Source organism: Bombina bombina, chromosome 9 (assembly GCF_027579735.1).
Source record: "Bombina bombina isolate aBomBom1 chromosome 9, aBomBom1.pri, whole genome shotgun sequence".
NCBI classification, from domain to species: domain Eukaryota; kingdom Metazoa; phylum Chordata; class Amphibia; order Anura; family Bombinatoridae; genus Bombina; species Bombina bombina.
Genome location: NC_069507.1, coordinates 39,218,939 through 39,238,713, shown reverse-complemented (window position 1 = coordinate 39,238,713; position 19,775 = coordinate 39,218,939). Strand labels below are relative to the sequence as shown.

At 41.2% G+C, this 19,775-nt stretch overlaps 1 protein-coding gene across 3 annotated transcripts in view; it reads left to right on the top strand.

The window, feature by feature from the left end:
• Positions 1 to 19,775, top strand: part of WAPL (WAPL cohesin release factor) — a 326,703-nt gene that overhangs the window by 178,555 nt on the left and 128,373 nt on the right. The gene's annotated exons all lie outside the window — the stretch shown is intronic.

The window sequence follows — 19,775 nt, the reverse complement described above, 5'->3', positions numbered from 1 at the left end:
AGTTTTGTTCCTTTTGGCAATCTCTTCTGCCAGAAGAGTTTCTGAATTATCTGCTCTTTCTTGTGAGTCTCCTTTTCTGATTTTTCATCAGGATAAGGCGGTGTTGCGAACTTCTTTTGAATTTTTACCTAAAGTTGTGAATTCCAACAACATTAGTAGAGAAATTGTGGTTCCTTCATTATGTCCTAATCCTAAGAATTCTAAGGAGAAATCGTTGCATTCTTTGGATGTTGTTAGAGCTTTGAAATATTATGTTGAAGCTACTAAGTCTTTCCGAAACACTTCTAGTTTATTTGTTATCTTTTCCGGTTCTAGAAAAGGCCAGAAAGCTTCTGCCATTTCTTTGGCATCTTGGTTGAAATCTTTAATTCATCTTGCCTATGTTGAGTCGGGTAAAACTCCGCCTCAGAGGATCACAGCTCATTCTACTAGGTCAGTTTCTACTTCCTGGGCGTTTAGGAATGAAGCTTCGATTGATCAGATTTGCAAAGCAGCAACTTGGTCCTCTTTGCATACTTTTACTAAATTCTACCATTTTGATGTATTTTCTTCTTCTGAAGCAGTTTTTGGTAGAAAAGTACTTCAGGCAGCGGTTTCAGTTTGAATCTTCTGCTTATGTTTTTCATTAAACTTTATTTTGGGTGTGGATTATTTTCAGCAGGAATTGGCTGTCTTTATTTTATCCCTCCCTCTCTAGTGACTCTTGTGTGGAAAGATCCACATCTTGGGTAGTCATTATCCCATACGTCACTAGCTCATGGACTCTTGCTAATTACATGAAAGAAAACATAATTTATGTAAGAACTTACCTGATAAATTCATTTCTTTCATATTAGCAAGAGTCCATGAGGCCCGCCCTTTTTTTGTGGTGATTATGATTTTTGTATAAAGCACAATTATTCCAATTCCTTATTTTATATGCTTTCGCATTTTTTTATCACCCCACTTCTTGGCTTTTCGTTAAACTGAATTGTGGGTGTGGTGAGGGGTGTATTTATAGGCATTTTGAGGTTTGGGAAACTTTGCCCCTCCTGGTAGGAATGTATATCCCATACGTCACTAGCTCATGGACTCTTGCTAATATGAAAGAAATGAATTTATCAGGTAAGTTCTTACATAAATTATGTTTTTCTTAGCGAGAGACACAGACATTTTTGGGTAAGTTTTCTCTCCTGTGCAGGGGCGTTCCTGCATGGCACTCCATGTGACCGGGTGTGGCCTCTTTAACTTCCTCTCTCTTGACCAGGGGTTGTAGGAGACAATGCGGTTTCTCTGTGGTCTGGGTCATAGGAGGTGGTGAGTGCCCCAGCCATTGGGATATAAAGGTGCCGTTTAATTTCTATCTAGACCGCAAAAAAGGCACAAGCTACGGAGGACTGTGATATGTTAGAGGGTACTCCCTCTTTAATTAAACCAAATAACTGTCTATTGTGAGGAGGTTCCGGTTGATCCGCCTTCTTAACTTTGTTCCACATGCTTTGATAAAATTGCAATATCTAGAAAGAATAAGATATTTAGTACAACTGAGCCGTCCACCTCTGAGCTGTCTTGCCCTTCAGACCTCCTCAAGGACATCTGTGGCCAGTTGTATGGAGGTGATTGGGCTCATGGTATCCAGCATAGATGTCATTCCATACACCAGGTTCCATCTCAGGTCTCTCCAGTTGTGCATGTTGAGACAAGGAAATGGCGATCACTCAGATCTATCCCAACAGATATCTCTGGACATCCGAACGAGGAAATCCCTCTCTTGGGGAGTCTGTTCGGGACAACTGTCCCAGGGGACATCCTTCCTGAGACCATCCTGGGAGATTATGACCACTGACTCAAGTCTATCAGGATGGGGAGCTGTTTGGGGTGCCAGAAAGGCACAGGGCATGTGGACTCAAGAGGAGTTGAGCCTACCGATGAAATATTCTGGAACTCCGAGCGATATTTAACGCTCTGAGGGCTTGCCCCCCCCCGGGGTCGTCCCGATTCATCAGGTTCCAGTCGGACACCATTACCTCAGTGACTTACATAAACCATCAGGGGGGGACGAGAAGCTCCCTAGCCATGCGGTAAGTATCTTGGATTCTGGAATAGGCAGAGCTCCACAATTGTTCGCTCTCAGCGATTCACATTTCAGGTGTGCACAACTGGGAAGCGGATTTTCTCAGCAGACAATTGTTTCATCCAGGGGAATGGTCTTTCCATCCCGAGGTGTTTGCAGAGATCTTCAACAGATGGGGGATGCTTGAGATAGACCGCATGGCATTCAGACTCAACTGCTGTCCAGGGATCTCCAAGCAGAGCTGATAGATGCCTTAGTGGTGCCCTGGGAGTTCAACCTTCTTTACATTTTTCCACCGTTGCCACTTTTACCTCGTGTAGTGGCCCACATCAAGCAGGGGCAAGCTTCGGCTTTTCGGATTGCTCCGTCATGGCTGGTTCAGAGTCCATTTCTACACCAAAATCTCGATTCTCTGAGACTGACTGCGTGGAGATTGAACGCCTAGTCTTGGCTAAGAGAGGATTTTCGAGAGTGATTGATACTCTCATTCAGGCCAGGAATCCGGTCACTCGACGCATCTATCATAAGGTGTGGAGGACCTACTTATCCTGGTGTGAGGAACGTGGATATCCCTGGCACAAGGTTAGGGTATCAAGGTTTTTGGCCTTTCTCCAGAATGGACTAGATAAGGGTCTTGCTGCCAGTTCCTTAAAGGGTCATATTTCGTCTTTATCTGTACTGTTACACAAGAAACTAGCGGAGCTTCCTGATGTTCAGGCTCTGTCTAGGATCAGACCTGTCTTTAGAAATTCTGCTCCTCCTTGGAGCTTAAACTTGGTTCTTAAGATTTTGCAGAGGTCTCCGTTTGAGCCTTTGCATGCGCTTGACATTGTTTTCCTGGAAAGTCCTATTCCTACTGGCTATTGCATAGGCTTGCAGAGTCTCTGAGTTAGCGGCCTTGCAATGTGAGCCTCCTTACCTGTTTTTTCATGCTAAGGCTGTTCTTTGCACTGGATTGGGTTTTCTTCCCAAGGTTGTGTCGAATCGTAACATCAATCAGGAAATAGTTGTTCCTTCCTTGTGTCCTAACCATTCCTTGTCAAAGGAAAGATTGCTTCAAAATTTTGATGTGGTTCGGGCCTTGAAGTTTTATCTTCAGGCCATGAAGGAATTAAGACAGACTTCGTCTTTATTTGTTGTGCATTCGGGGAAGCGCAGGGGGCAGAGGGCCTCTTCCACTTCACTGTCTTTTTGTTTGAGGAGCATTATTCGTCTGGCCTATGAGTCAGTGGGACATAAGCCTCCTCATAGGATTACTGCTCACTCAACTAGGGCTGTGGCCTCTTCTTGGGCTTTTAAGAAGAAGGCTTCTATGGAGCAGATTTGTAATAAGACGACTTGGTCTTCACATACATTTGCAAAATTTTACAAATTTGATGTTTTTGCTTCGGCGGAAGCAGCTTTTGGGAGAGAGGTTCTGCAGGCTGTGGTTCCCTCAGTTTAGAGTCCACCTCCACTTCCTTTTACCCTCCCGTTTTTTTTTTTTTTTCAATTCAGTGTCCTCTAGAGCAGGGATCCGCCAACCTTTCGGACCTCAGGGACCACTTAACTTACAATTTTTCAATCCCGTGGACCACTAACATTATTTTTTTTTTTTTTTTTTTTTTTTTTTAAAGGGTACATATACACACGTACACACACACACACCCATACATACACACACATACTGTACATAACTTATAACCTTAGCTAAAATTACAATATTTTTAAGAATTTTTGTGGAATTAACTAACTGAATGACAGAACTGAGAGAATACTTCAGAATGACAGATGAAGGGTGAGTGCCAACTTTTGAGCTGCAAACAGAGGCAGAAAGTGGGAAAATGGAAGTCTTGTGGTCCTTTTAAACATAATTCTAAGTTACCTCCCCAGTTAGGAATTGTTCAAAACTACTAATGGTCATGGACAGACATTGGAGTCATAAATTAAGTTTATATCAGAAAGCTCTCAATATGGATTTTAGCTAACCACCACTGATGTTACTGGCAATTACTATAATACTGGTGGGATATGGCTGATCTGCTGGATGGCAATTAATGGAATTCAGGTGGAATGGATTTGTGTGCTTGAAAATTTATTAGAATGAAAAATAATTCCACTATTTCAAGCCAAGACTATATCAAACTCTCTGAACAGCGCGCCGGGCAGGAGGAGTTAAATATGCCATCTAGCTATGCAAGTTGCTCAGTACGACGCAACGTGCGTAGGGAGATTATAATTTAATTCCTTCTACGGTTTTCACTGATGTGCAGTAGGGAGTTGCGGCGCGACAAGGGTGACATCATCAGAGAAGATAAATTCCTGCTTGATGGTGTCAAGGACCACCAACATCTTCTCATGTTCCACGGACCACTGGTTGGCGACCGCTGCTCTAGAGCTTGGGTATTTGTTCCCACAAGTAATGAATGAATCAGTGGACTCTCCTCCCATTAAGATGAAAAACTTAAATTATGCTTACCTTATAATTTTGTTTCCATCTGTGGGAGGAGAGTCCACTGCTCCCGCCCGTTTCTCCGGTGTGCTTACCCTAAATTTAATTGTATTCTTCTGGAATCATTTATACCCTGATATTTCTCTTACTGTTCCTTGTTCCCATGGCAGAATGACTGGGGGATGAGGGGAGTGGGGGAGGTATTTAATCTTTTGGATGGGGTATCTTTGCCTCCTCCTGGTGGCCAGGTTCTTTATTCCCTCAAGTAATGAATGAAGCAGTGGACTCTCCTCCCACAGATGGAAACAAAACTATCAGGTAAGCATAATTTATGTTTGTCATTTGAAATAGCTGCTTTTAACTGCTGTATTGCCACCTATACTAAATATTTAAATACTTAAGTATTGGTTATAGAAAAGCTATGTAAACAAGAATATTTAGAAGAAATCTTACTCCCAGTGAGTGGGCTATAGAGATACTAAAATGTTGATTTTTCTATTGTCCTGTCTAAGTATTGGGCTGACAGGGAATAAAAAGATGAGGATATTGTGTAAGTATAGAGAGATAAGCTAATGAGGTCTGATCTCCCTGAACACTCAGCCCATTTGATTTGATTTTGGGCTCAACTGGTAAACTATTTAATATACAAAAGGAGTAATATCCCTATACATTTTAAACTCTGCAGCTGGTAACAAGCCTTTGCAAACACAATAAGGGGAAAACATCTGCACAGTACCATGTCCCTTTAAGTCATTTATGGGTTTCTTTATAGTGGTTTATCCTGTGTTTTGGGTTCAGGGTATGTTGCTGGTCCTTAAGGGGTTCAAAAACTGGTTTTACATCAATATACATGTGTAGTGCATTTCAAATTCAGTTATATTTCTAAGCTAAAGATATGCCTAGAAAATATTGTGGTCCCTCGTTTCGTAAAAATGACTAATATGTGAATGTGCGCTCAGGGTTACAAAGAAGACTAATTATTTAAGATTGTCTGCAAAATGTATTTAAATGTATTTAAATTGTTCAACTGGTTATAATAAGGCAATGCTTGTGATTCTACAAGAAGCATAAGTAAAATGCACATCCATAATACTTTGTTTGCCTTAACTCAGTCATTTCCTTCCTGAGTCTGAGCTTTGTTGTCAGGAAGTAGCAGATACAGTGAGCAAATCCGCTAACAAGGGGAGCCTGCAAACATCCTTTCGTATTCATCATGTTTAAAAGGATTTTGGTTATAATTTTTTTTTTTATAGTGTATATTTGTTGTCAAAGCAACACAGATCATGTGACCCAGCAAGGTCATGATCAGATTGTAGAACAGCAATACTCTGTAAAATATTCTGATACTTATTTTAGTCATCACCTGGCTTTCTTTAAAGTTGCCTCTCAGCTGTAACAAAATCATAGAATGTTACAAATGCATTCAGTTAATAGCCTTCTCTTGGCAAAGCATTCTATTTAATAATGTTATATCAGAAAAGTAATATTTCCAATCTCAATCATGCTTTTATAATTTTTCATACAGGTGGTGAGAGTCCACAATCCATTACTCCTAGGAATTACTTTTCTCTACCACAAGGAGAAGGCAAAGATATCCAAACCCCAAGAGCCCTATAAAAACCCCTACCACCTCATAAATACCTCAGTCTTTACTTTATTTCCGCTGGAGGTGGTTGAAGAATGAAGATGTGCATTTGATTTTTCAGAGAGGAGTTTTCTGTCTATATTGAGGGCTGGTTTCTGCTCAGAGTACAGTGCTTGTGAGAGGGATGTATATGGGGTACGTTTTTTTCTCCTACATTGGTGTGTCCGGTCCACGGCTTCATCCTTGTGGGATATTCTCTTCCCCTAGAGGAAATGGCAAAGAGAGCACACAGCAAAAGCTGTCGATATAGCCCCCCCTCTGGCTCCGCCCCCCAGTCATTCTCTTTGCCGCTCTGAACAAGTAGCATCTCCACGGGGATGGTAAAGAATATGTGGTGTTAGTTGTAGTTTTATTTCTTCTATCAAGAGTTTATTTTAAAATAGTGCCGGTTTGTACTATTTACTCTACAACAGAAAGTGATGAAAAGTTCTGTTAAGAGTATGATTTTAGCACCAGTAACTAAAATCCATTGCTGTTCCCACGCAGGACTGTTGAAACCAGAGAACTTCAGTTGGGGGGAACAGTTTGCAGACTTATCTGCTCCAGGTATGACCAGTCTCTTTTCTAACAAGACATAGTAATGCTAGAAGACTGTCAGTTTTCTCTTATGGGATCGGTAAGCCATTTTCTTAGATTCAGTAACAGAATTAAGGCTTATAAATTGGGCTCTATGCTGGTTGACACTATTGTGGGCTAAATCGATTTGTTTATATCATATTTATGACATTTGGAGTGTTTTGTGAACTTTGAAACACTTTTGGGAACGTTTAATTACGCCTGGCAGTTGTTTAGACGCCTTATCTAGTCAGAAAGGCCCCTTCACTCTGGTATGCAGAGGGAGGAGGCCTCATTTTCGCGCCTCAGTTGTGCAGTTACTTCCAAAGGCAGTGCATGTAGCTTCATGTGAGAGGGTCCTGTGACTGAGAAACGGACTCAGGAAGGCTTATTTCTGTGGTGAATAACCCCTAAGGAAGGTAAAAGCCGCAGCAAATTCTGTGGCAGGGACTGTAGTGTGTTTAAATTGAACTATTAGCTCCGGTTTGCTCATTTAAGGGTCTAGAGACTTGAAATTTGGTGTGCAATACTTTCAAAGCATTAAGACACTGGGGTGTAAATTTTATAAAGATCGGATATTTCCTTGATAGTTTTTCGAACATTCAGAAATAGTGTGCTCTTTGTATTATTTAAAGAGACAGTAACAGTTTTGTTTAAAATCGTTTTTATTGCATTAATAGCCTGCCTAAAGCTGTCTAACATGTCTGTACCTTCAGATAGCATATGTTCTGTGGGTATGGAAGCCAAGGTGGTTCCCCCTTTAAATGTATGTGCAAATTGTGCCATGGCGTCCAAACAAAGTAAGGACAGTACTGTCGCATTTAATAAGGTTGCCCAAGATGATTCTTCAAATGAAGGTAGTGGGGATAGCTCATCATCCTCTCCTTCTGTGTCAACACCAGTTTTGCCCGCGCAGGCGATACCTAGTACATCTAGCGCGCCAATGCTTGTTACTATGCAGCAATTAACAGCAGTAATGGATAATTCTATAGCAAATCTTTTATCCAAACTGCCAGCATTTCCCAGAAAGCGTGATTGCTCAGTTTTAAATACAGAGGATGAGCAAGTTGGCGCTGACGATAATTTATCTGTTATACCCTCGCATCAATCTGAGTTTGCAGTGAGGGAGGGTCTGTCTGAGGGAGAAATTTCTGATTCAGGAAAAATTTCTCAGCATGCAGAACCTGATATTGTGGCATTTAAATTTAAGCTAGAATATCTCCGCGCCCTGCTTAAGGAGGTGCTAGCTACTCTTGATGATTGTGATTCTTTGGTGATTCCAGAGAAGTTGTGCAAAATGGACAAATTCTTAGAGGTCCCAGTGCACGCTGATGCTTTTCCGATACCCAAGAGGGTGGCGGACATAGTGACTAAGGAGTGGAAGAAGCCAGGTATACCTTTTGTTCCCCCTCCTATATTTAAGAAAATGTTCCCCATTGTCGACCCCAGAAGGGACGCATGACAAACGGTCCCTAAGGTAGAGGGGGCAGTTTCAACGTTAGCCAAGCGCACAACTATTCCTATCGAGGACAGTTGCGCTTTCAAAGATCCTATGGATAAAAAATTGGAAGGATTGCTTCAAAAGATATTTGTTCAGCAAGGTTTCCTTCTTCAACCAATTTCGTGCATTATTCCTGTCACCACAGCGGCATCTTTTTGGTTCGAGGAACTAGAAAATTCGCTTCAAAAGGAGACTCCATATGATGAAGTCATGGACAGAATTCACGCACTAAAGTTGGCTAATTCCTTTATTTTGGATGCCGCTTTTCAATTGGCAAAATTAGCGGCGAAAAATTCAGGTTTTGCAATAGTGGCGCGCAGGGCGCTTTGGCTAAAATCTTGGTCGGCGGACATGTCGTCCAAGACGAAATTGCTTAATATTCCTTTCAAAGGTAAGACCCTTTTCGGGCCAGAATTGAAGGAGATTATTTCAGACATCACTGGGGGAAAGGGCCATGCCCTCCCACAGGATAGGCCTTTCAAGGCTAAGAACAAATCTAATTTTCGTTCCTTTCGCAATTTCAGGAACGGACCGGCTCCTAACTCTGCAGCCTCTAGACAAGAGGGTAACGCTTCCCAGCCTAAACCAGCATGGAAACCATTGCAAGGCTGGAACAAGGGTAAACAGGCCAAGAAGCCTGCTGCTGCTACCAAGACAGCATGAAGGGGTAGCCCCCAATCCGGGACCGGTTCTAGTAGGGGCAGACTTTCTCTCTTTGCTCAGGCTTGGGCAAGAGATGTTCAGGATCCCTGGGCACTAGAAATAGTCTCTCAGGGGTATCTTCTAGAGTTCAAGGAACTTCCTCCAAGGGGAAGGTTCCACATGTCTCGCTTATCTTCAGACCAGATAAAGAGACAGGCATTCTTACATTGCGTAGGAGACCTATTAAAGATGGGAGTGATACACCCAGTTCCAACAGCGGAACAAGGTCTGGGTTTTTACTCAAACCTGTTTGTAGTTCCCAAAAAAGAGGGAACTTTCAGACCAATTCTGGATTTAAAAATTCTAAACAAATTCCTCAGAGTTCCATCATTCAAAATGGAAACCATTCGGACGATTTTACCAACAATCCAGGAGGGTCAATATATGACTACCGTGGACTTAAAGGATGCGTACCTGCATATTCCTATCCACAAGGATCATCATCAGTTCCTGAGGTTCGCCTTTCTGGACAAACATTACCAATTCGTGGCTCTTCCATTCGGTTTAGCCACTGCTCCCAGAATTTTCACAAAGGTGCTAGGGTCCCTTCTAGCGGTTCTAAGGCCGAGGGGCATTGCTGTAGAACCTTACCTAGACGACATTCTAATCCAAGCGTCGTCCCTTTCCAAAACAAGGGCTCATACAGACATTGTTTTAGCCTTTCTCAGGTCTCACGGGTGGAAGGTGAACATAGAAAAGAGTTCCCTGTCCCCGTCCACAAGGGTTCCTTTTCTCCAACATTGGTGTGTCCGGTCCACGGCGTCATCCATTACTTGTGGGAAATGTTCTCCCCCACAGGGAAAGGCAAGGAGAGCACACAGCAAGAGCTGTCCATATAGCTCCCCCTCTGGCTCCGCCCCCCAGTCATTCTCCTTGCCGCTCTGAACAAGTAGCAAAGACATTGTGTTGGCTTTTCTCAGATCTCACGGGTGGAAAGTGAACATAGAAAAAAGTTCACTGTCACCGTCCACAAGGGTTCCTTTTCTGGGAACAATAATAGATTCTGTGGAAATGAAGATCTTTCTCACAGACGTCAGAAAGACAAAGCTTCTAAAAGCTTGTCGAGTTCTTCACTCTATTCCTCAACCCTCCATAGCTCAATGCATGGAAGTAATAGGACTAATGGTCGCAGCAATGGATGTGTTTCCTTTTGTTCGAATTCATCTAAGACAATTACAGCTGTGCATGCTCAATCAGTGGAATGGGGACTATACAGACTTGTCTCCCCAAATTCAAGTAGATCAGGTAACCAGGGACTCACTTCTCTGGTGGTTGACCCAGGATCACCTGTCTCAGGGAATGAATTTCCGCAGACCGGAGTGGGTCATCGTCACGACCGACGCCAGCCTCTTGGGGTGGGGCGCGGTCTGGGACTCTCTGAAAGCTCAGGGCCTATGGTCGCGGGAAGAGTCTCTTCTCCCGATAAACATTTTGGAACTAAGAGCTATATTCAATGCGCTCCTGGCTTGGCCTCAGCTAGCGGAAGCCAGGTTCATAAGATTTCAGTCGGACAACATAACAACTGTTGCGTACATCAATCATCAGGGGGGAACAAAGAGTTCCCTAGCGATGAAGGAAGTAACCAAGATAATCCAATGGGCAGAGAATCACTCCTGCCATCTATCTGCTATTCACATCCCAGGAGTAGACAACTGGGAGGCGGACTATTTGAGTTGTCAGACTTTCCATCCGGGGGAGTGGGAACTCCATCCGGAGGTCTTTGCTCAGTTAACCCAATTATGGGGCATTCCAGACATGGATCTAATGGCGTCCCGTCAGAACTTCAAGATTCCTTGCTACGGGTCCAGATCCTGGGATCCCAAGGCTACTCTAGTGGATGCATTAGTGGTGCCTTGGTCGTTCAACCTAGCATATGTGTTTCCACCGTTTCCTCTCCTCCCCAGGCTCATAGCCAGGATCAAACAGGAGAAGGCCTCGGTGATTCTGATAGCTCCTGCGTGGCCACGCAGGACTTGGTATGCAGACCTGGTGAATGTCATCGGCTCCACCATGGAAGCTACCTTTGAGACAGGACCTTCTAGTACAAGGTCCATTCGAACATCCCAATCTAGTTTCTCTGCAGCTGACTGCTTGGAAATTGAACGCTTGATTTTATCCAAGCGTGGGTTTTCAAATTCTGTGATTGATACTCTGGTCCAAGCCAGAAAACCTGTGACTAGAAGGATTTACCATAAAATATGGAAAAAATATATCTGTTGGTGTGAATCCAAAGGATTCTCCTGGAGTAAGATTAAAATTCCAAAGATTCTCTCCTTTCTCCAAGAAGGTTTGGATAAGGGATTGTCAGCTAGTTCTCTAAAAGGACAGATTTCTGCATTATCCGTCTTGTTGCACAAACTACTGGCAGCTTTGCCAGATGTACAAGCCTTTGTTCAGGCTTTGGTTAGAATCAAGCCTGTTTACAGACCCATGACTCCTCCTTGGAGTCTAAATTTAGTTCTTTCAGTTCTTCAAGGGGTTCCGTTTGAACCTTTACATTCCATAGATATTAAGTTACTATCTTGGAAAGTTATGTTTTTGGTTGCTATTTCTTCTGCTAGAAGAGTTTCTGAATTATCTGCTTTGCAGTGTGATCCACCCTATCTGGTGTTCCATTCAGATAAGGTTGTTTTGCGTACTAAGCCTGGTTTTCTTCCAAAAGTTGTTTCCAACGAGAACATCAACCAGGAAATAGTTGTTCCTTCTTTGTGTCCGAATCCAGTTTCAAAGAAGGAACGTTTATTGCACAATTTAGATGTTGTTCGTGCTTTAAAGTTCTATTTAGAAGCAACAAAAGATTTTAGACAAACCTCATCCTTGTTTGTCGTTTACTCTGGTAAGAGGAGCGGTCAAAAATCTACTGCTACCTCTCTCTCTTTCTGGCTGAAAAGCATTATCCGCTTGGCTTATGAGACTGCCGGACGGCAGCCTCCTGACCGTATCACAGCTCACTCTACTAGGGCTGTGGCTTCCACATGGGCCTATAAGAACGAGGCTTCTGTTGACCAGATATGTAAGGCAGCGACTTGGTCTTCTCTGCACACTTTTGGCAAATTCTACAAATTTGATATTTTTGCTTCTTCGGAGGCTGTTTTTGGGAGAAAGGTTTTGCAAGCCGTGGTGCCTTCTGTTTAGGTAACCTGATTTGCTCCCTCCCTTCATCCGTGTCCTAAAGCTTTGGTATTGTTTCCCACAAGTAATGGATGACGCCGTGGACCGGACACACCAATGTTGGAGAAAACAGAATTTATGCTTACCTGATAAATTACTTTCTCCAACGGTGTGTCCGGTCCACGGTGCACCCTGTTTTTTTTAATCAGGTTGAACATTTTTTTCTTTATACACTACAGTCACCACAGCACCCTATAGTTTCTCCTTTTTCTCCTAACCGTCGGTCGAATGACTGGGGGGCGGAGCTATATGGACAGCTCTTGCTGTGTGCTCTCCTTGCCTTTCCCTGTGGGGGACAACATTTCCCACAAGTAATGGATGACGCCGTGGACCGGACACACCGTTGGAGAAAGTAATTTATCAGGTAATCATAAATTCTGTTTTCTCGGAACAATAGATTCTGTAGAAATGAAGATTTTTCTGACAGAGGTCAGAAAGTTAAAGCTTCTAAACGCTTGTCAAGTTCTTCAGTCTATTCCTCAGCCTTCCATAGCTTAGTGCATGGAGGTAATAGGATTAATGGTTTCAGCAATGGACGTGGTTCCTTTTGCTCGAATTCATCTAAGACCATTGCAACTGTGCATGCTCAAACAGTGGAATGGGGATTATGCAGACTTGTCTCCCCAGATTCAAGTAGACCAGGTAACCAGAGACTCACTCCGCTGGTGGTTGACTCAGGATCACCTGTCTCAGGGAATGAGTTTCCGCAGACCAGAGTGGGTCATTGTCACGACCGACGCCAGTCTCTTAGGCTGGGGCACGGTCTGGGACTCCCTGAAAGCTCAGGGTCTATGGTCTCGGGAAGAGTCTCTTCTCCCGATAAACATTTTGGAACTGAGAGCGATATTCAATGCGCTCCTGGCTTGGCCTCAACTAGCGAAGGCCAGATTCATAAGATTTCAGTCGGACAACATGACGACTGTAGCGTACATCAATCATCAGGGGGGAACAAAGAGTTCCTTGGCGATGAGAGAGGTATCCAAGATCATCAAATGGGCGGAGGATCACTCCTGCCATCTATCTGCAATTCACATCCCAGGAGTAGACAACTGGGAGGCGGATTATTTGAGTCGTCAGACTTTCCATCCAGAAAAAAAATTTAAATTACGTTGTGCGTCATACTTGGCGCCAAACTTTTTTCATTATTTATTTGCCCCATTGCTTTGCCTCTTGCCTTTTTCTATGTCAGAGGGCTATGCTGTTTGCATTTTTTCCCATTCCTGAAACTGTTATATAAGGAAATAGATAATTTTACTTTATATGTTTTTTTCTTTTACATTCTGCAAGATGTCTCAATCTGTTGGAACTTTGCTGCCTGACATCGGTTCTACCAAAGCGAAGTGCATTTGTTGTAAAATTGTGGAGATTATTTCTCCTAATGTCATTTGTATTAGTTGCCATGATAAACTTTTACATGCAGATAGTGTGTCCATCAGTAATAGTACATTGCCGGTTGCAGTTCCTTCAACTTCTAATGTACATGATATTCCTATGAATTTTAAAGAATTTTTTACGGATTCTATTCAGAAGGCTTTGTCTGCATTTCCACCTTCTAATAAGCGTAAGAGGTCTTTTAAAACTTCTCATTAAGTTGATCAAATTTCAAATGACCGACAACATAATGAATTATCCACCTCTAATGAGGATCTATCTGATTCAGAAGATCCTTCCTCAGATATTGACACTGACAAATCTACTTATTTATTTAAAATAGAGTATATCCGTTCTTTGTTAAAAGAAGTGTTAATTACTTTGGATATTTAGGAAGCTAGTCCTCTTGATATTAAAACCAGTAAACATTTAAATTCTGTTTTTAAACCTCCTGTGGTTACTCCAGAGGTTTTTTCTATTCCAGATGCTATTTCTGATATGATTTCTAAGGAATGGAATAAGCCGGGTACTCCTTTTAATCCTTCTGCAAGGTTAAAAAAAATTGAATCAATAGATAAACCAGGGTTTAGAGTGCGCTAGAAAAGCTCTACCATGTCTAGTTACGACATGTCTAGTTAAGCCTAACTAGACATGGTAGAGCTTTTCTAGCGCACTCTAAACCCTGGTTTATCTATTGTTTTACTAGTGTGATAGTTTGGGTAAATCACACATTTAGAGTTGCTTTATCTACCTTTGGGGTTCCCCCTGTATTAAAGGATTACTTTCTGTTATAATTTTTAAGCTAAACAACTAACATATTAAAGTTAATAAACATTAATTAAAACCTACTGACCTATATTTTCTCCAAAATGAAGTTTCATAACGTTCTGAAAGTTATATCTTTTATTCGCCGATGATGTCACGTTATCCTGCCCACTATTTTCAGCACTGTGTGTTCAAAATACTTAAACCAATAACTTTGTGTTTAAAGCGCCATTTTGAAACCTAGGTATTGTAAACGGATTGGTACAGAGCAAAGGATACCCACAGAGTGGGTTTGGAAAACAATTAAATTTGCAGACAAGATTTCTGATATACGGTAGAGATCTGTTAATGAAATGCTATTGATAAAAAGCGTATTTGGGGTAGTTAGTAACAGGCATAGAAAATATTTACTTACAGTGGCCCTTTAAGTTTCTATTAAAAAATTTAATCCTTTACCAGCAATTTCAATAGAGTTTTGGGAAAAGATCCCCAAGGTTGATGGGGCTATTTCTACTCTTGCTAAACGAACCACTATTCCTATGGAAGATAGTACTTCCTTTAAAGATCCTTTAGATAGGAAGCTTGAATCTTAGCTAAGGAAAGCCTATTTATATTCAGGTCATCTTCTTAGGGCTGCAATTTCTTTGGCTGATGTTGCAGCTGCTTCAACTTTTTGGTTGGAGAATTTAGCACAGCAAGAATTGGATTCTGACTTATATAGCATTGTTCGTTTACTACAACATGCTAATCATTTTATTTGTGATGCAATTTTTGATGATATCAAAATTTGATGTTAGATCCATGTCTTTAGCTATTTTAGCTAGAAGAGCTTTGTGGCTTAAATCTTGGAATGCTGATATGACATCTAAATCTAGATTACTATCTCTTTCTTTCCAAGGTAATAATTTATTTGGTTCTCAGTTGGATTCTATTATTTCAACTGTTACTGGGGGGAAGGGAGTTTTTTTGCCTCAGGATAAATAAACCTAAGGGTAAATCTAAGGCTTCTAATTGTTTTTGTTCCTTTTGTCAAAATAAGGAAAAAAAACTAATCCCCCCCCCAGGAAACTGTTTCCAATTGGAAGCCTTCCTCAAATTGGAATAAATCCAAGCCTTTTAAGAAACCAAAGTCAGCCCCTAAGTCCGCATGAAGGTGCGGCCCTCATTCCAGCTCAGCTGGTAGGGGCAGATTAAGGTTTTTCAAGGATGCTTGGGCAAATTCGGTCCAAAATCAATGGATTCAGAGCATTGTCTCTCAGGGGTACCGAATAGGATTCAGAGTAAGAACTCCTGTGAGAAGATTTTTTTCTCTCACACATCCCAGTAAATCCAGTGAAAGCTCAGGCTTTCCTGAAGTGTGTTTCACACCTAGAGGTTTCAGGGGTAATCATGCCGGTTCCTTTTCAGGAACAAGGTCTGGGGTTTTATTCAAATCTATTCATTGTCCCAAAGAGAGAAAATTCATTCAGACCAGTTCTGGATCTGAAAATTTTTAATCGTTATGTAAGAATACCAACTTTCAAGATGGTGACTATAAGGACTATTCTGCCTTTTGTTCAGCAAGGACATTATATGTCTACAATAGACTTGCAGGATGCTTACCTTCATATTCCGATTCATCCAGAACATTATCAGTTCCTGAGATTCTCTTTTCTAGACAAGCATTACCAATTTGTTCCTCTTCCATTTGGCCTAGCGACAGCTCCAAGAATATTTTCAAAGGGTCTCAGTGCCCTACTCTCTGTAATCAGGGAACGGGGTATTGCGGCGTTTCCTTATTTGGACGATATCTTGGTACTAGCTCAGTCTTTACATTCTGCAGAATCCCACACGAATCAACTAGTGTTTCTTCAAAGACATGGTTGGAGGATCAATTTACTAAAAAGTTATTTGATTCCTCTGACAAGGGTCGCCTTTTTAGGTTTCCAGATAGATTCAGTGTCCATGACTAACAGACAAGAGACAATTTAAATTGGTTTCAGCTTGTCGGAGCCTTCAGTCTGTCATTCCCTTCAGTAGCTATGTGCATGGAAGTTTTAGGTCTCATGACTGCAGCATCGGACGCGATCCCCTTTGCTAGTTTTCATATTTTATGTGGAAATGGTATATGAACAACATTTACTAAATAACATTTACATGTAGAGTAGATACATTACAGTATAAAATGTGAAGGGAAGTAGACACAGTGCCAGATTCAACTAACATAGACAAGTGTATAATGAAATACAATTTATCACAGATTTCAGATAATAGCGCAATGCAGGCATTAAGAACCTACGAAAATAGGGGAAGTAATATAAGTGGTATATGCACCAATAGATTGCGTGCAAAATATATGTATAGATTACACCTTCACAAAGTTAATTTGACCAACACACCTGAACACGTATAGATGTAAGGGAGGAGAGACAAGAGAGTTAACCAATCAGACAGTCAGCATACCGGCTTTTAGAACCAATCAGAATATGGTGGGGATTTTTAATGAGTACCTTGTTTGTAAATTTCTCATGCTATGACTACGGCTAATGCCGAAACGCGTAAGCAAGAGAAATGCTGAACTTTCTGTAAATATGTCAATTTATTGATACAGTTTTAACTGGCCAGTGGGCCGAATAAAAGCTAAGTTTTATCCTTGTTAATCTGTCTGGTGCTCCTCATTGAACTTTGTTTGTACATCAAATTATTTGGAGTCGGTTCAGACCCCGCCTCAGAGAATTACAGCTCATTCTACTAGATCAGTTTCCACTTCTTGGGCTTTTAAGAATGAAGCTTCAGTTGATCAGATTTGCAAAGCAGCAACTTGGTCGTCTTTGCATACATTTACTAAATTCTACCGTTTTGATGCATTTGCTTCCTCGGAAGCAGTTTTTGGTAAAAAAAAAAGTTCTTCAGGCAGCTGTTTTAGTTTGATTCCTCTGCTTATGTTTAAGTTTTTTCTTTTTTCATTATGAGAATAAACTTATATTTTGGGTTGTGGATTTATTTTTTTCAGTGGAAAATGGCTTATTTTATCACTCCCTCTCTAGTGACTCTTCTGTGGAGTTCCACATCTTGGGTATTACTAATCCCATACGTCACTAGCTCATGGACTCTTGCCAATTACATGAAAGAAAACATAATTTATGTAAGAACTTGCCTGAAATGTAATTTCTTTCATATTGGCAAGAGTCCATGAGACCCAACCTTTTTATGGTGGTTATGATTTTTTGTATAAAGCACAATTATTTCCAAATTCCTTTGTTGATGCTTTTTACTTCTATCTTTATCACCCCACTACTTGGCTATTCGTTAAACTGAATTGTGGGGGTGTATTTATAGGCATTTTGAGGTTTGGGAAGCTTTGCCCCTCCTGGTAGGATTGTATATCCCATACGTCACTAGCTCATGGACTCTTGCCAATATGAAAGAAATTAATTTATCAGGTAAGTTCTTACATAAATTATGTTTTTTGGCAGTTCTTGCCAGGATAGCTTTATGGCTTAAATCCTGGTCTGCTGATATGCTGTCAAAATCCAGTATATCTTTCCTTTCAGGGAAATGGGTTTTTCTTCTTCAGGACAAACAGTCTAGAGAGAAATCTAAAGCTTCTAATCATTTTTGTTTCCGCCTCTGGAACTTCATTCCAGAGTGATTTCCAAGATAAGCCTAGAGAAGTAGTCAGTAATCCTGATGCCAGCATGGCCTCGCAGAATTTGGTATGCAGATCTGGTTCAGTGGTTCAGCTTCCTCCTCTGCCTCTGCGGTCAGACCTTCTGTCTCAAGGTCTGTTTTTTTTCAATCTGGATCACAAGTCTCTGAACTTGATGGAATGGAAATTACATGGTTTGCTCTTAGACATTGGGGTTTCTCTGATTCTGTGATTGAAACAGTGATTCAGACTCTTAAGCCTGTAACTAGGAGAATCTATCACAAAGTCTGGAAGGCCTTAATTTCTTGGTGTGTAAATCATGTTTTTTTTTTCTGGCATTCTTTCAGAATTCCCAGGGTTTTGCAGTTCTTGTTGGATAGTCTGGATAAGGGTCTATTTGCCAGTTTTCTGAAGGCGCAGATTTCTGCTCTTTCAGTTTTGTTCCACAGGAGATTGCTAATCTTCCTGATATTCATAATTTTGTTCAGACCCCAGTGTGTCTTAAACCTGTAATCAAGTCAATCTCTCCTTCATGGAATCTTAACTTGATGTTGAGGGTTTTGCAAGCTCCTCCTTTTGAGCCTATGCATAAGGTGGATACTAAAGGGATATTATACACTCTATTTTTCTTTGCATAAGTGTTTTGTAGATGATCTATTTATATAGCCCATACAGTTTTTTTAAATGTATAGTTTTGCTTATTTTTAAATAACATTGCTCTAATTTTTGGACTACTAACCAAGCCCCAAAGTTTTAGGAGAATACTGACGTAGACCTACTGCAACTTCCTCCTGTTTGTTTAAAGAGTCTCTTCATATGCGGGGGAGGGGGAGTGTCTGATATTTCCCACTTGCAGTGGGTGTTCCAGTAACCTTTTTAACAGAGCTAAATTGTGAGCTTCTAAGTCAGTTTTTAAGCGGTTTTATACTGGATTTTTATATCTGTATCTGTGCATATTATTCTTTATAGTAGTGTCTATTACATGCAGTTATATGAAAATGTGTATATATTGTCACTTTAAACTGCTTTCTTGGAAAGGGCTATTTCTTTTGGCTATTTCTTCTGTTAGAGTTTCTGAGCTATCTGCTTGTTCTTGTAATCATCCTTATCAGATTTTTCATCAGGGTAAGGCTGTTTTACAGATTTTATTTTATTTTTTTGCCTAAGGTTATTTCTTCAGACAACATTAGTAGAGAAATTGGTGTTCCTCCTTTGTGTCTAAATCCTTAGAATGCTTCAGAGAGATTTATGCATTCTTTAGACATTGGCTAAGGACTTTAGACAAACTTCTAGTTTGTTCATTCATTTTTCTGGTCCTAGGAAGGGTCTGAAAGTTTCTATTTCTTTGGTCCCTTTGTTGAAACTTTTGATTCATAAGGCTTACTTGGAGGCAGGTCAGGATTACTGCTTATCCTACTAGGTCAGTTGCCACTTCTTGGGTTTTCAAGAATGAGGCTTCATTTGAACAGATTGAGGCAGCCACTGGGTGGTCTTTGCATACTTTTACAAAATTCTACCATTTTGATGTGTTTGCTTATTCTGAAGCAGCCTTTGGTAGGAAGGTTCTTCAGGCAGCTGTCTCAGTTTGATTTATTTTAAGTGCATAAAAAAAAATTCTCAGTGAAAAAGATGTTTTGGATTGTGGACTCTCACCACCTGTATAAAAGAGAACTTAATTTATGCTTACCTGATAAATTCATAAAGGCTGTGACACACTGCAAACAATGCAGAGCGAAGCAGATGCGTCGCGTCACATCGCTTCCGAAGTTCAAATATTTCAAGTCTGAGCGCTTAGCTTCGCGTCCTGACGCAGCTGAGAGCACAGAGATGAAAAGGCAGGACACACTGAGCGTGCACAGCCGCATAATCATGCTGCGCGTCGCTCCGCTCTGTGTGTCACAGCCTTTACTTTCATGGTGGTGAGAGTCCAGAAGATCCCACCCTTAAGTTTTT